Source organism: Pholcus phalangioides, unplaced genomic scaffold (genome assembly GCF_987345545.1).
Source record: "Pholcus phalangioides strain wild (caught in Gottingen) unplaced genomic scaffold, Ppha-v1.0 ptg000007l_1, whole genome shotgun sequence".
In the NCBI taxonomy this organism is placed as follows: domain Eukaryota; kingdom Metazoa; phylum Arthropoda; class Arachnida; order Araneae; family Pholcidae; genus Pholcus; species Pholcus phalangioides.
Genome location: NW_028301600.1, coordinates 26469282 through 26483786, shown reverse-complemented (window position 1 = coordinate 26483786; position 14505 = coordinate 26469282). Strand labels below are relative to the sequence as shown.

At 35.3% G+C, this 14505-nt stretch overlaps 1 protein-coding gene across 2 annotated transcripts in view; it reads left to right on the top strand.

The window, feature by feature from the left end:
- Nucleotides 1-14505, top strand: part of LOC149085114 (heparan sulfate glucosamine 3-O-sulfotransferase 5-like) — an 80140-nt gene that overhangs the window by 22791 nt on the left and 42844 nt on the right. Inside the window, exon 2 of one of the 2 annotated variants that reach the window (XM_089232925.1) lies at nt 11262-11374. The exons of the other annotated variant lie outside the window; for it this stretch is intronic. The gene's annotated coding sequence lies outside the window, so the exon portion shown is untranslated. The remainder of the gene's footprint in view (nt 1-11261; nt 11375-14505) is intronic. 2 annotated transcript variants of the gene reach the window in all.

Sequence of the window (14505 nt, the reverse complement as noted above, 5' to 3'; positions counted from 1 at the left end):
AGCAACAAAAAATAAGCTGAGATTTTTTTTTTTTTTTCTGCTCGAAGAAATCTTTTTCCTGCCTATTTTGGGTATAAACACTACCACGTTATCAGCGAAGAAACTTCTCGCGAACCTTTTATGGAAATGATTTTGGGAAGGGGGTGGGTTTTCTGTATTTTCCAGCGCACGTTTCTTCTTATTTTTGGGCACGAACGGAGCTTCTTGGGAAGAATGATATAGTGCTGCTGCCCCGCTACTGCTCTTATAAACATTTATTTTTCTTTGATTTCCATACCTTATTTTTTTTTTCTCTTGCGGAATCAGGTATATTGCGATGTGAATAAACTACGTTGGAACTTGTTTATTCATTCACAAAATTCAGAATCGTATAGATATATGCTTTTTGTTTTTATATTTCTTTCCATGGAAAGTGTATTATAAACTATATAACGTTGTGTTCATGTTTCCCACAAAATATGTTTCTGTGTAGTCTAGGGTGGTATTTTCGCCATTCATGTCGTCCATTATATAGGGTGATTTATAAAGAAGTATGCAGTTTCTCTCTGCAGATGCTGTAAACAGTGGTAATCTAAAAACAGTTGATGGCAAGGACCATAACTACGATCCGTTGGGTATATGTACTCATAAAGTTTGTGTGCCGCTACCAAGGGAAGGGACGTAGACGATTTCGTGCGTTACGTGACTAGTCTGTTTTAGTTCTGCGTCTATAAAAAACACAAAGTATAGCCTTTTTCACACGAGGGAACTTCTCTTTCCTGGATATGTCAAGTCTTTAGTTGATGCCGCAGTTGCAGAACGACGGTGACAACTTTATTTTTCACTTGGATTGGAAATGTCATTGTATAACAGTTACTGATTCAATTTTTCTCCATTCAAGAATGCAAAACGTCTTCCACTGCAGACGCTGTCATTTTCACTGAAAAGTCACGTGCTATTGCCAATGCCACTTCCCTAAGTAGCGAGACACAAACGTTATGAGCAAATCTACCTAATGGATTGCAATTACGGTCCGTATCTTGCAAGAACTGTAGCTGTTGCAGCATCGGGTAATCGCACATTTCATTATGAATCACCCTGTATTATTCCAGTTTCTTTAATCATCTAAATCAAAATGTTTCTTCATTCCAATCTTATAACAATCATACGCACTATTCAGCGAGAAGTTTCTAGTCATTACACGCAACGATTATGAGTGTATCCAGACGCGTAATTACAGTCCCTACATTCATAGTAACACAAGAAGCATTATCACGCCGGTGATTGGTTACTACGAGCAAGAAAGATAACAAAACGTCACGAGGGGCAGAGTTTATGGTGAAACTGAATTTCGAAGTTCATTGACGAGAAATGAAAGCATTTATTAGTGAATCAAAGGTGAAAGAAAAACTCTTATAGGATTGAGAGGGAATCGAACACATAACCTTCGTCACGTGTGTCCCGAGCACCAACTGGGGATGTTGGATTTAAATATAATAAATTATATCTATTGTTAAACGTCCCCGGCAAAGATTTCATTATGAGTGAAGTAATGGTTCATTACTCATGCCGGCAAATTACGATGCGCCAAATTTTTATAATGTAGCTAGGAATGTAGCGTTTGTTTATATGCTATCTGGACACTGCTGAAATTTAGTGGATCTGATTAGTGGATTTAGGGGATCTGATATTGTGTAGTTTTTTTTCAAGTATGAACACAGCTTTTTGATTCCTCTGCGTAGCATTTGGACCACAGCATCATATGGTGACATCATGGGCAATTCTTCTCTGATCACACTGTTGCAACAATTTAGTGAGAGTCCATTTCTGTTTCAATATAATCGGTCAATATATCATACTTCTCGGGCTGATATCTTCAAATGGATGTCTGGGAATTAGACTAGCCTGGAGATATCTCTGACCTATATCCTACTGAGCACCTTTCGACTGTGAGTCTAAAGGTGCCAAATGACCAAATCTGTGTCGTAGAAATAGTCCCAACTCTCTTGCAAGAATGGCCGAGCTATTCACGTTAGAACATTTCAAAAATTAGTGGATAGCGTTTTTGAGACTGGCAGCTGTGATGAAAGTGGAATATAGATCCACATGTTATTTATTTCTCTGGTATGAGCCGGTAACTTGAAACATTGAGGCATCTGAATACTCATCATCAGATAATGTACTATCCCTACGTTAGAGCCAAAAGAAAAGTAACACCAAGTTATATATTTTTTAGTATTTTACATATTGAAAAACATTCAGTGTTACGTATTCGGTGTTTTTATCAGTGTCATGAAACATCAAGTCCAGATATCAATACCATATTTCACGCTAAATAAAGGATTAAATGAGAGAGAGTAATATAATGCTTAATGTAAGAAAAAATGCAGTATAGTATAAATGTGCACAAAAATTACTCTTTTTTTTGTAATAATAAAACAAGGTAACTATGCAAATATTTATGGATATTTCAAATGATACAACGAATAAACAAGAATTATTCGTCTTTTGAAGGGGGTCCTGTGAATATTTTCTCACAGGACCCCAAGTTTGTTAACCCTTTCTCTCTGACCATTAAAATTATTATCATATTTAAGCTTTTTTTTTTTGATTCAACATTCATTTGATGATTGAATGTTTCCTAAAATAATTACGTCCTGATTCGAGAGAACTAAACAATTCATTAAAATGACGATTATTTAGCTTTTTTAATTTTTAATCAATACAATACATATAGAGCCACTCCTCGACTTACGAACGTTTGTGTGACTTATATACACATTATCCCGATTACGAACAATATTTGAATCTCTTGGCAATGTTTGGCAAAAATATTTTAATCAGCCTCCTTCCTCTATTTTAGTTACGACCGCGAATGTTAAGTTATGGTTATTCAAGGGATGTATAAAATTTATTTATGTACCATGTTAACTTATATTTTAATATGCACATTGTACGACCTACCTATATTTACATACGAATTTTAAAGCATGTTATCATTGGGAAAACACTTTCCGGATAAGCCAGGGCCACACTCACGTCAAGGCTGGCCCAATGCGTTCCAAGGCTGATCTTGGGCAAGTAGTGTGGGACCAGGGCAGTGAGTGACCAAATGAATGCCCAAGATGGTTTGCAAACATGTGACTGACTAAAATAGTGACCTAGAGAGCAAGGGACAAAAACCAGTGACCTAGAGAGCAAGGGATCAAGTCAGTGATCTAGAGAGCAAGGGACAAAAACCAGTGACCTAGAGAGCAAGGGATCAAGTCAGTGATCTAGAGAGCAAGGAACCAAGTCAGTGACCTAGAGAGCAAAGGATCAAGTCAGTGAGCGACCAAAAGAGTTATTACCTACAGAGCAAGAGACAAAATGAGAGAACAAAATAGCGACCTAGAGAGTTTGTAAGAATGCTAATGATCAAAAGAGTGACCTAAAGAGAAAGGGATTAGGTCGGTGAACAATCAAAGAGTGACTTAGAACGTGTGCAAGCATGGGCGTAGTGATAAGAATGACCTAGAAAGTATGTGAGTAGGGGAGTGACCTAGAGAGCGTGTAAGCATTAGAGTGGCAAAAAGAGTGACCTACAGAGTGTGTTATCACGAGGGAGCATTTGGAACGCGTTGGGAGGGAGGGATTATCAAGGGCGGGGATTTTAATGGGTTTTTTTTTTGAGGTAAAAAACGAATCTCCATCCCATGAGAAAATCCTGCATGCGCATATGCATGAGGTGACCTAGAGAGCAAACAACGAGGTCAGTGATCCTTTAAAAGAGTGGCAAAGAAAGTGTGGAAGCATGTGAGCAACCAAAAGAGTGAAAAAAAATGTGGAAGCATGTGAGTGACCAAAAGAGTGACTTAGAGACAGAGGCGTATTTACAGGGGAAAAGCTAAGCGGGTGATAGCCCAGCACGACGAATTTGAGGAATGAGTGGTCAAAAATATCAGACTGGAATGAGAGAAAGGCGGCAAAATTTATGTAGCCCACAGGCGGCAAAACCATTAAATCCACCTCTGGTGCTAAACACAGCTTGTACACCATTTGTGAATTTCTTCATTCAAAATATGGTGAATCACTTCGTGCATCCTAGTCAGTTAAAATGAATCTACCCCAGCCATAGGCACACTCATGTCAATGCTGGCCCAATACGTGCCACTGGCAAGTAGTGTAGCCGCTCCATCATTGGCTATGATCGTCAAATGTTGGAGGATGGTAGGTATTGCAAGACTGGTCTAGTACCTTCCAGCTTCCAACCTAAGTCAAAGGAGTGACCTTCATTCCTCGTCTTCCAATCTGTATGGCCTCACATTGGTCGAAGAATGGCAACAATCACAACGCGAAGTGTGTTCTGGAAAAACCGGTTCTGTTGTTCTTTGCTAGTATTTGCCAAGAAATATTACGCCAAGCTGGGACAGTGTGTAGCCAGTCTATGCCGATACTGTTTCTTTGTATCAGGTAAAGACAATTACAGAGCAGGAGGCAAATACAGTCGAACTTGGCTAATTCGAAGTCCAAAGTCACTGAAAAAATGTTCGAATCACTCAAAATTCGAATTATCCAATTAATATATGCTGGATCTGTAAAATGACTATAAATTGCACACTGTAATAATCAACATTCACATGGGATATTAATTATCAATTATTAAAATTTTACCTTCAGTTACGAAACTGTTTCCCAAATGTTAATAGTTTATAATTACTATATATAATTGATCTCAGCTGCTACATTATTTCGTTGTTCTAGAATCAGCATCACTGCAGAATTTCTTGACCATGTTCAACACATGATTTACGGAAAAAATTCATGATCATCCGTTACAAAACTGTTTTCCTTATTATTCTTACGCTACCAAGGAAATATACTTTAATTAACGTATTTCGATACTTTCCATACTCTTAATCAGTGCCGTCTTAACGCATGGGCCCACCCGGGAACGGCCGGGGCCTTAAGAGAAGAGGGGGGCCTCACAAAAACGCGAACTGGTTGAAATTTTCGAAAATTGGCCAGGCAGAGCTTCAGAAAAATCACTTGGCCCGGGGGACCATGATGCCCTTAAGACGGCTCTGCTCTTAATGACGACAAAAACATTCAGATTTTGAACGAAATGTTGCACCTTGATTTATAGGTTGAAAAGTACAATCAGTATTACGTGGTACACAGTCTCGATGTACTCCAGCTGAACAATTTAATTAAATTGGGGCATTAAATTATAAAAAAAAAAAAGAGTAGAGAAAAATATAGCATTTTTAAATTTTGTCTTTAAAAATTTGTTGTTTCACGAATTGATCGAGAAAAACAAAGTCTGGGTTCTTGTAGAATTTTTCCAAACTAAATTTGCTCATACAAAAATTATAATTTTTTGCTCCAATTTCGAATCATCCAAAAAATTCGGAAAAAGTTCGAATTAAACAGGAAATTTCAATATTAAATTAGATAGAAAACTCAAGGGGAATTGTAAAAAGTTCGAATTATCCAAAATTCGATTCAACCAAGTTCTACTGTATTTGCGAATGACTATTGGGCCAGCCTTGACACACGAGTGTGGCCATGGCTTAATGGGCAAACAGCCAGGCACGCGTCCGTAAAAAACATTACAACGACATTATATGATAGATTATTGTAAGATAGAATATTTTTTTCCCTTCAAATTGCTTTCATGCTAATTAAGCAAATGGTTTTTAGTTATATCATCATCATTATCATCATCAACAGTTCGATGGTACTATTTTTAATTAGATGCACTTTCGTTAGCCTTATGAATTTCTTTCGTCACTCACATTCTAACCGAAAACCTTCATAAAATGATGTAAGGCATGTTTACTAAGTAATAAAACTAAATTAACGCCAACATTACTACTCGAACCACAGTTTCTGTATGATTTATTGTCATTTGTTTCTCCGTGCAAAATATAACTGGGGGTAAAATATTTTTCAAATCAGATTATTAAAACTTCCATTACGTAGATGTCTAATGTAATTAAGTTACAAGAAGAAAATGTAACCCAAGATATATTTTCTAATTTTGTAAAGCAGTTTACGGTTAATTATATTACTACAAAGCATCTGGTTTTCTCTTGTGTTTCAAGTGGTTTTTCTTATTTTATAGTTAATCTAAATACACGAATGCGAATTTTCTAGATCTCGCGAATCTCTTGGATTATACACTGTGTCTTCATGCTGCTTAATTTCATAAATTGTTTCTCCCCGGTTTGTTTTTTAATTACCTACCATGTACATTTATCATCTCCATTATGCTTACTCTCCCTTAATAAATATGTTAATTAAATGACGTGATTGAATCGTTGTGGAATCTGATGGCAAAAGACAATGGTTTCCGATGGTCAGGAGAGAAAAGGAAAGGTTTATGTGGGTGGATGAATACAGTCGGACCCGTTTTTATCGAGAGTCTGGATTTAACAAGCAAATTAATGCATTTTGTTTGGTGCAATTCTAATTTTATAGCAATTCTGTCACTTTTAGTGAGCGGGTTTTTACGGTAGCTCGGATTTAACGAGTGTTTCCAAAGGAAAAAAAATTTCACCATTCAATATAACATAGAAACAACGTAGTTTGACAAGGTTAATGCACTTGACGAGGAACGGCTGTCAATCAAATGGTTCCGACAAAAGGTTTTTCACCCCCTTAGGTTTGTTGTCAATGCACAGGAACAGCAATATTTCGTCTAGAAGGGAGGAATGAGCATGGGAATCAAACAAAGAGTGACAAATCAGAATTGACAAAAGGGCTAATTTGCCCTTACTCAACTTCCAATACAGATCAAATCAAGAGATTTTTCTGTCTATTATTCCGCAATGAACTTGGGTAAGAAAAGTTGATTGTCTCCACCGGAATTTGTAACCGGGACTTCTGCACTCCGGGTGAGCGCACATATCATGCATAACACGTGATTGGCTGAGTAGAGACATTTTAGCCTCTCTAAACTTCAGCAATTGGCCACCAGGTGGCGACTGTAGAGATAGATGTGTCGTAGGCCGAGAAAAACATCCATTTCCAATACAGACTCTTTCTGTTTGGAGATCTTCAGCGTAATTATTCCTTTCCTATGTGATATGTTCTTATTTTTTTGACGAAAAAATAAAAAAAAACAAAGTTTTTACCCTTTAAAGTTTAAAGTCAAATAGAAAAAAAATGGGAAATAAATAAATATATATTTTACACATCAAGTATTGATATAAACTTAATATTATCACTCAATTTCCGAAATTTACCTTTTTTTTATTTGAAAACGGATTTTGCGAGTATTTTCGATGAAAACGATCTTTTCGTTATAAGCGGGTCTGACTGTATTATTCGGAGCTCGAGAGAATAGGAATTTCATTTTGTACTCGATCCCTTGTTCCCGAAAGAGTAGGTAATTTTGAGGGAGCTGGATAATCAAGGTAATTGAAGCAGAGCCCGTACGTCTGATTGTTTAACGGACTGATTGGAACATTACATGCTAGAAGAAGGCTAATTTTTGGTCGATTCTATTGCTCGCTACCTTTCTTTGCTATATAAATGTCAGAGAAGAACTATGTTGCTCTTACGTCGTCGGTCTAGTACTAACTAGAAGAACCTCACTTTGGTTAAAGATCGATTCCACTCTTTCCGCTGCTTTTCTCGTGGCCTTGCGATGCGGAAATTCTATTGTGTTTTAATAGCAATCGATGCTATGCTACAGTATCTCGCGCGTATGCATGCATTGTATATGATAGGGATGTACATACAGTGATTTCTTTAAAGGAAATATCAATAAGAGAGAAGATATTTTCTCAACTTCCATTTACAAAAACGATCCTGAGAACTACGTGCGGCACAGTAAATTTATCTATTATGAATCTGTGATGATGGCTTTTATAGTTCTATGTCTAAGTTTCAGGTATCGTATAGGAAGAATTAAGCGATGTTTTTATCAGTAAGGAAAGAAATCTCATGAGAACCTAAGTAATACCATTTCTAGAGTCATAATTCTGTGGTGTTTGGTCAGAACATGACAACTCCAAAATCACATTTTTGAGATAAAAATGATTGATTTTTAAATGACATTTTCATTGTCATTTAAAAATCAAAAATAAATCATACACACAAATACAAAGGAAAATATTATACATCAGCATGTTGTTTAGCCGTACGCACGTATTTGCACATTTATCTCACTTCCAATTAGTTATAATTAGCAAGACTTACTACTAGATCAAAAAACAATTTTTTCGAGATATCATACACCACAGAATTTATGTCCTTTGATGTTTATGTAGCGCGTGTCATAACAGGGACTTATATAAAATTTTACTGCTATTTACAGGGTGTCCGGACTAATGGTCGTGGTTCGAAAGTAATGGTTTATATTGAGAGAACCACCGTACTTAAGGGATGAAAGTGCTGCGTCGTCGATAGAGGATCTCAAAGTTTTTTTATCCAAGTTTTCTACTGAAGTCGCACATGTGCGCACTTGCGGCAACTGCTTTGAGACGCTTTCGCAGCATTCGCGCTAATTGCCAGTCAGCATGGGGTTAGGGATACATGGGAATGCACAAAATGGGATCATCGGTTTATTTTATTTTTTTTGCAGAAATACCAGTGATAGGACACATCAATGTTGACATATTGGGGAACTTTGCTGCTGCATAGATTCCTCCGAATTCCATCTTTCAGGAAGACGGCGCTCCACCAGACTTTCATAGAGATGCTACGAGTTTTTGAATAAGACCTACCTTTCCCGGACGTTGGATCGTGCGAGAAAGCCCCACTGTCTGGCCTCGCAGATCTCCGAACATAACGCAATTGAAATTTTTTGTTTGGGGCCTCATTAAAATGTTTGCGTACCTGCATCTCTGCAGTAGTTGGTTTAATATCACCTCTAAAATCCTACTAAATACTTGGCTAGACATCAACTACCGTTTATGCATCTGATTAGGCCATTCGTTTAAGCCACCGATGATTCTCAAATTGAACTTCATTAACGTATAAATAAACTTAAGCAGTTTTCTCTTTAATTCAAGTAGAATTTATGTATAACTAATCTCATGTGGTTCTCTCACTATAAACTGTTAGTTTTGGATAACCTTTGGCTTATACAACCTGTATTATTTCGACATGGTGGCTAGTTAACATGGCACCGTTAAATATCGAAACCTATCGTGACCACTAAAGATGGTATTAGGTCAGGTATCGCTAGAATTTTAAGTAGATATCAGCGTATCCCACGTAGAATGAAATTTAAATCATAAAAATGTCAATATATAATGCAGGGGTAAATTATTTATTGGCTTAATTACATGGATGTGTTTAACCGTATCTTACAAAATCGGTTAGATATTTTTATACAGAATAAGGAGGGGAAAAAACATTTCCATCGAATTTTCCTGAAACACACAGAGAAAAATTTTTGTAAAGAATTCCAAAATATCTCTTTATTTCGATGTGGTAATAGAGAAGACATTCATTTTATTTTATTTTATATGGTTTTATTGCTTGGATTTTTTTTTTCAAGATTTAAAAGTATAATACGTAAGCTTTCCGATTTCAGGAATTTCTTTAGTTTCCATTTTTCTTAAAAAAAAAGATTTTCTTACCCGGATTTCTTTTGAATTCGTAACACGTTTTTCCCACATTTTATTCAATACAAATTTCGAGATTCGAATGTTTGGTGTTTTTTCTTTGATTCTTTTTCTATAGTATTCTTGTTATCAATACCGCGAAACACCGTGTGCGTGATATTTAATTGCATTTTCAATTAAAATTTTAAAGAAAAACCTGCATATCACAAACTTTAACAGACATTGTCCTTCTTCCTTTTCCATTTGATAAAAACATGCAATTCAACTTTATAAAGGGTGTCCTGTAAGTCCTAATTCAGCCTTTATTTGATCAACCGTTTATCGTAGAGGTATGGTTCAAATTTAAAAAATGCTCAAAATGTGTTGAAAACAAACTAACAAATTCCCTGGACGGATCATGCTGATCCCTTGGGAATACGTGAGGATCACGTTATTATTATTATAAATCACTCTGTGCCAGTCTCGGGAGTGAAAATACAGTGTGTAATAAAATAAAAACAATCTACATTTTTAGAAGGTCCCCATGTCCTCTAACTTCCAATTACAAAGTTGTTGTCTTTTCTGAGGCAGACAAAAAACTCCACGTTTCTAAGGGCGGTAATTGCTAAGATATTTGAATTCAAAATTCGAAGAGAAAAGTATAGGAAGAACAGCAAAAATGAGGGAAAGAAGCATTGGCCGTTAGTTTATGCTGTTGTTTCCTAACTTTTCTCCAATTTTTGAATTCACATATCTCAGCAAATATTGTATTTAGAAACGTGGAATTTTTTTTGTTGGCCTCGGTAGAGACAGGGCAACAACTTTTCAATTATGGTTTTTTAGCTCAGGGTTTCCTTACAAAAATTTATATATTTTTTATTTATGACACTATATTTTCACACTCGAAACTGGTACAGAGTGATTTCTGAATATATTTCGAGCATTTTTATAAAGTTAGAGCCATATTTCTACGACGAACGGTTGATGAGATAAAAGCCGCGTTAAGACTTACAGAACACCCGTGATAATTTTGAACTTTCGATTCTAATAAAAATTTCTACATTACTGTATATATAAAAGCGTTAGAGTGTTACGTGACATAGGATCAATCTTGTATTCATATCTCTCTCGCCCCATCCATTAGTCTCTGCTGGAATTTTGAAATGTTTGGGCACAAAACTTTCGAGAGAAAAAACGTTTTTCTTTATATGCTCTCTCGGCTGAAATAAATAAATAAATAAACCCGCGCTGTGATTTATATTCATTTCAATAAACCGAAAAAAAACCGAATGTATGAACAAAAAGAATTGGAGCGAGCTACCTAATCCCTCCATTACCCGTAACGTTTTCGCATACCATGTTGTGCATTTCATATTCATTTTTATTTTAGTCTTTACAATAAAATGGATATCGTGTATGGATATATTCTTTAGTATATATTTTGAAAGAAAACGATTCATGTATGAATTTTAGATGAATATAAGCAAACCTGTATCTATACTTTTGTCGGAAATGAACTCGATGGATTTTCATATTAAATTTGAAATACAGGCGACTAACTACCCTCGAGGCACTTTTCTATAAAATAGTACGGTTTTCACTAAAAATGTGAGGTTTAAGTATAATGAGTAAAATCTTATGATTAAGTAAGTATAACTAGGAAATCTCCAGTGAAATTTCAGAAATGTTTTCATCACTTATTGAGATATTTTATATAATTACTCGAAATTAATTTATTTTCAGTGCTTACGACAAATATTGCACGTTGACAACTGTATTGGAATAGTTTTGATGCTATATGTTGCTATGGCTGTGCAATGAACTGAAGTTTTGAGATAAACTAAGTATTCTTTGAAGTATGTAAATTTTCGTGAAATAATACACGTGAATTTTGGCAAAAAAATTAAATATTTATCCTTTATCTGCTGACGGTACTTTAAAGTACCAGGTTAGATAATTTGTTATGTACTAACTATTTGAAAAAACAGTAGTTTCAATTTTTAGCCATTAATTAGAATCAAAAATGACTCACCAAATAATTTACATGATAGTTTTTTTATTATTATCACGATATTTTTATTTATATTTATTATCATTTTATTCTTATACGACTTTTAGTAATGTGGTAAATAAATGGTTTGAACAGCTATAAAATATTAAATTCTGAATATATAGCCGTATTTTCTTGTTCATTGTACGGCTAATATCATCTGAAACGGTTTTGAAAATTTCATAAAAATATCTTGCATGTGTTTTGCACGCAAATTATGTTTTGCACGCAAATAAAATGACGATAAAACGAATCTCCAAAAAAAAAAGTCGCTTGAAAATTTTTTGTTGCTTTAGAACCATTGCCCCAAGTGATTTAACTCAGCCACAACTTTGTTTTTGCATGTTGTAGGTACAAGAATAAAACAGTTTTGAATTTTTTCTTTACAAAACGCTTTCAAATAAATTAATAAAACAACTTTCAAAAATTTAAAAAAAAATGTCGTTTGAAGGTAGTCGTCTCAAATTTTAATACAAATACAAACTTAAAAGGCAACAACCGGCAAATTCAACGAGGTGGCTGGAAAAAATTAAGAAACTAATGCCCATAATAAAATATGGAATCTCATTTATACCTAAATACAGTATTAAATATTTACTTTTGTGTCATTTTCATAAGTTCGGATTTTTCGTGATTTTAGTAATTTTGATTGAAATGAGTTTCTGGAAGTGGCTTTATGACTGACCGTAGTTATACTACATATCAATGAAATTTTTAATGATGTTGAATGCTGAACACATTATTGAACATATTTTTGACGTGAATACGTCTTTCATATCATCTGATGATACTGGGAGCATTCGCAAAAAGTTGCGTGACGAAATTATTTAAACGCTGATATATCTCAGGAAGTACGCAGCGCAATTCAAAAGCAATGGTATCGCCAGATACAAATTGTAAATACACAAATCCAATGATATGACTTCGGTTTTAATATCTCTCCCCATCTGGGCACCAGGCTCGCTGCCTTGGTTCGTAATTTATAGTGCGAAAAAACAAAAAAATTCAAAAACTGCCCCCGGGTCCCCAGGCTAGAGCCCTGAGAGCCCCACCCTTATGGGGGCCATGAAGTCAGTACCTACCACGCGAGGCTAGGCACAAAAACTATTCGTCAAATCACTTGGCGTCAAATCTAGCGGCCATGTCTAATTTTTCCGACGGATTTACAGTAGTCGACAATTGACGTGAGTGTGTGTTATAGCTGAATTAAACTGCAATACAAAAATTCAACTTGTCGCTTTTAGTGCAATGAGTCTGAAACAAAATAAAAAAAATTATGAAACTCCATGAGTGGAGTCCATATTGGAGCCTTCCATGATCCAGTATAAAGCCTCTTTTATATAAAATTCGTTACGCAAAACTCGGCAGGGAATGGAAGGAACAAACTAAAAAAAAAAGAGGGAATACTATGAAGTTCCCCTTTTTGTGTGTGAAACGGCATGTGGGCGATGATTCATGAATCCTATCAGAAATCCTGCTTAACAATGACCCGGTCTCATCTTGAATGAATAGAGGGCTATGAACATTGAGCAGAGAAAGAGATAGGAAACGAAGCGGCCTGACCCGCAATCTATAATACCTGTTCGTGTGTTGATCATTGTTGCCTAAACAGCGATCGATGATACAGGTGATTACTATTTGTCTTTCAATCCATGATATGTTATTAGATTTCATTACTTCTATTTTCATCAAATAGCAGCACTCATTGCATGTGTAAATTCATTACAATGAATGTCATAAACGTAAAAAATAATAACGATCTCCGAAATATGAGAATGGTTATTAATTTTAATATTACAGATATCCCTCGCTATAACGTGATTTTTTAAAATTGATTTTAGGAATTCCAACCTGCAAAATTCGGCTTGGAGTTTAACTTTAATCCTAGAAATGGGCTTCAAATTGAAGATATAACATAGTTAAATCCTTTGAGGATGAAATATGTTGGATTTGATGACACATAGGTAAGACAAATATAAGAGAAAATCCCAGATACCAATCACCAAATCCACTGATAAACGTTTGGTAACACGTTGACAATGCCATGAGAAATTTAATCGAAAAAAGCAATTCCAGCAAAACTAATTTTCATATTTGCTAGAAATATGCGGAATTATTTGTCTTTGCTACTCAGGTTTTCATAAGGCGACGAAATATGCTGCTTGCCAACCGAATATCGACTGTTTCATTAAAAAGAGTTATCAGCCTATCATACCGAGCTCTTCAGGAAAGAAAACATCCACACTTACTAGAATAACTCGGAAGTAGTGAAGACAGGAAAAAGTATTAATTTAATTGATTCATATTGCCTAAATTCACGAAATTTATTCAAATAGAAATACAAATACAAAGCCACAACAGGCAAAATGCCTAACGAGGTGGCTGAGTATAGGTTTGAATAATTAATTCATTAGAAAAAGTTTCTTTGTTGTTGGGTTCAATTTTTTTTAATCCTTCTGTAGAAAACCAACTCCCCTATCCCTATCTTTCCCATGTTAAATTCAACACAATTTACGCGATTTCGTCTTACGCGACTATTTTGTGGAACCAATTAATCGTGTAAAGCTAGAGACGCCTGTACAGTGAAACCTTGATATAACGATACTCTGCGGACCAAGAAAAAATACTGTTGTAGAAAGCTTATCACATAGGCAGCATTGTCATCAGGTGCCGTCAAATTTTTGCAGCTGTTAGCATCTCTTCTGAATTGTCGTTATTAGTACTACCATAAAATGCATTTTTGAGTATTTATTCACAGCAAAAAATTTTAATTGATTAGTTGATGAAATTGAATTAAATGATGTTGAATTAAATTTATATTCGGTTAGGTATTGCCCATGTAAAGTAGTTGCCCCTGTAGCACAACAATTGTTATGGAGGGATTTATCGTAGTAAAGGATATAGTTCTATCGAGAGGAGCTATACGCGATTTCAAAT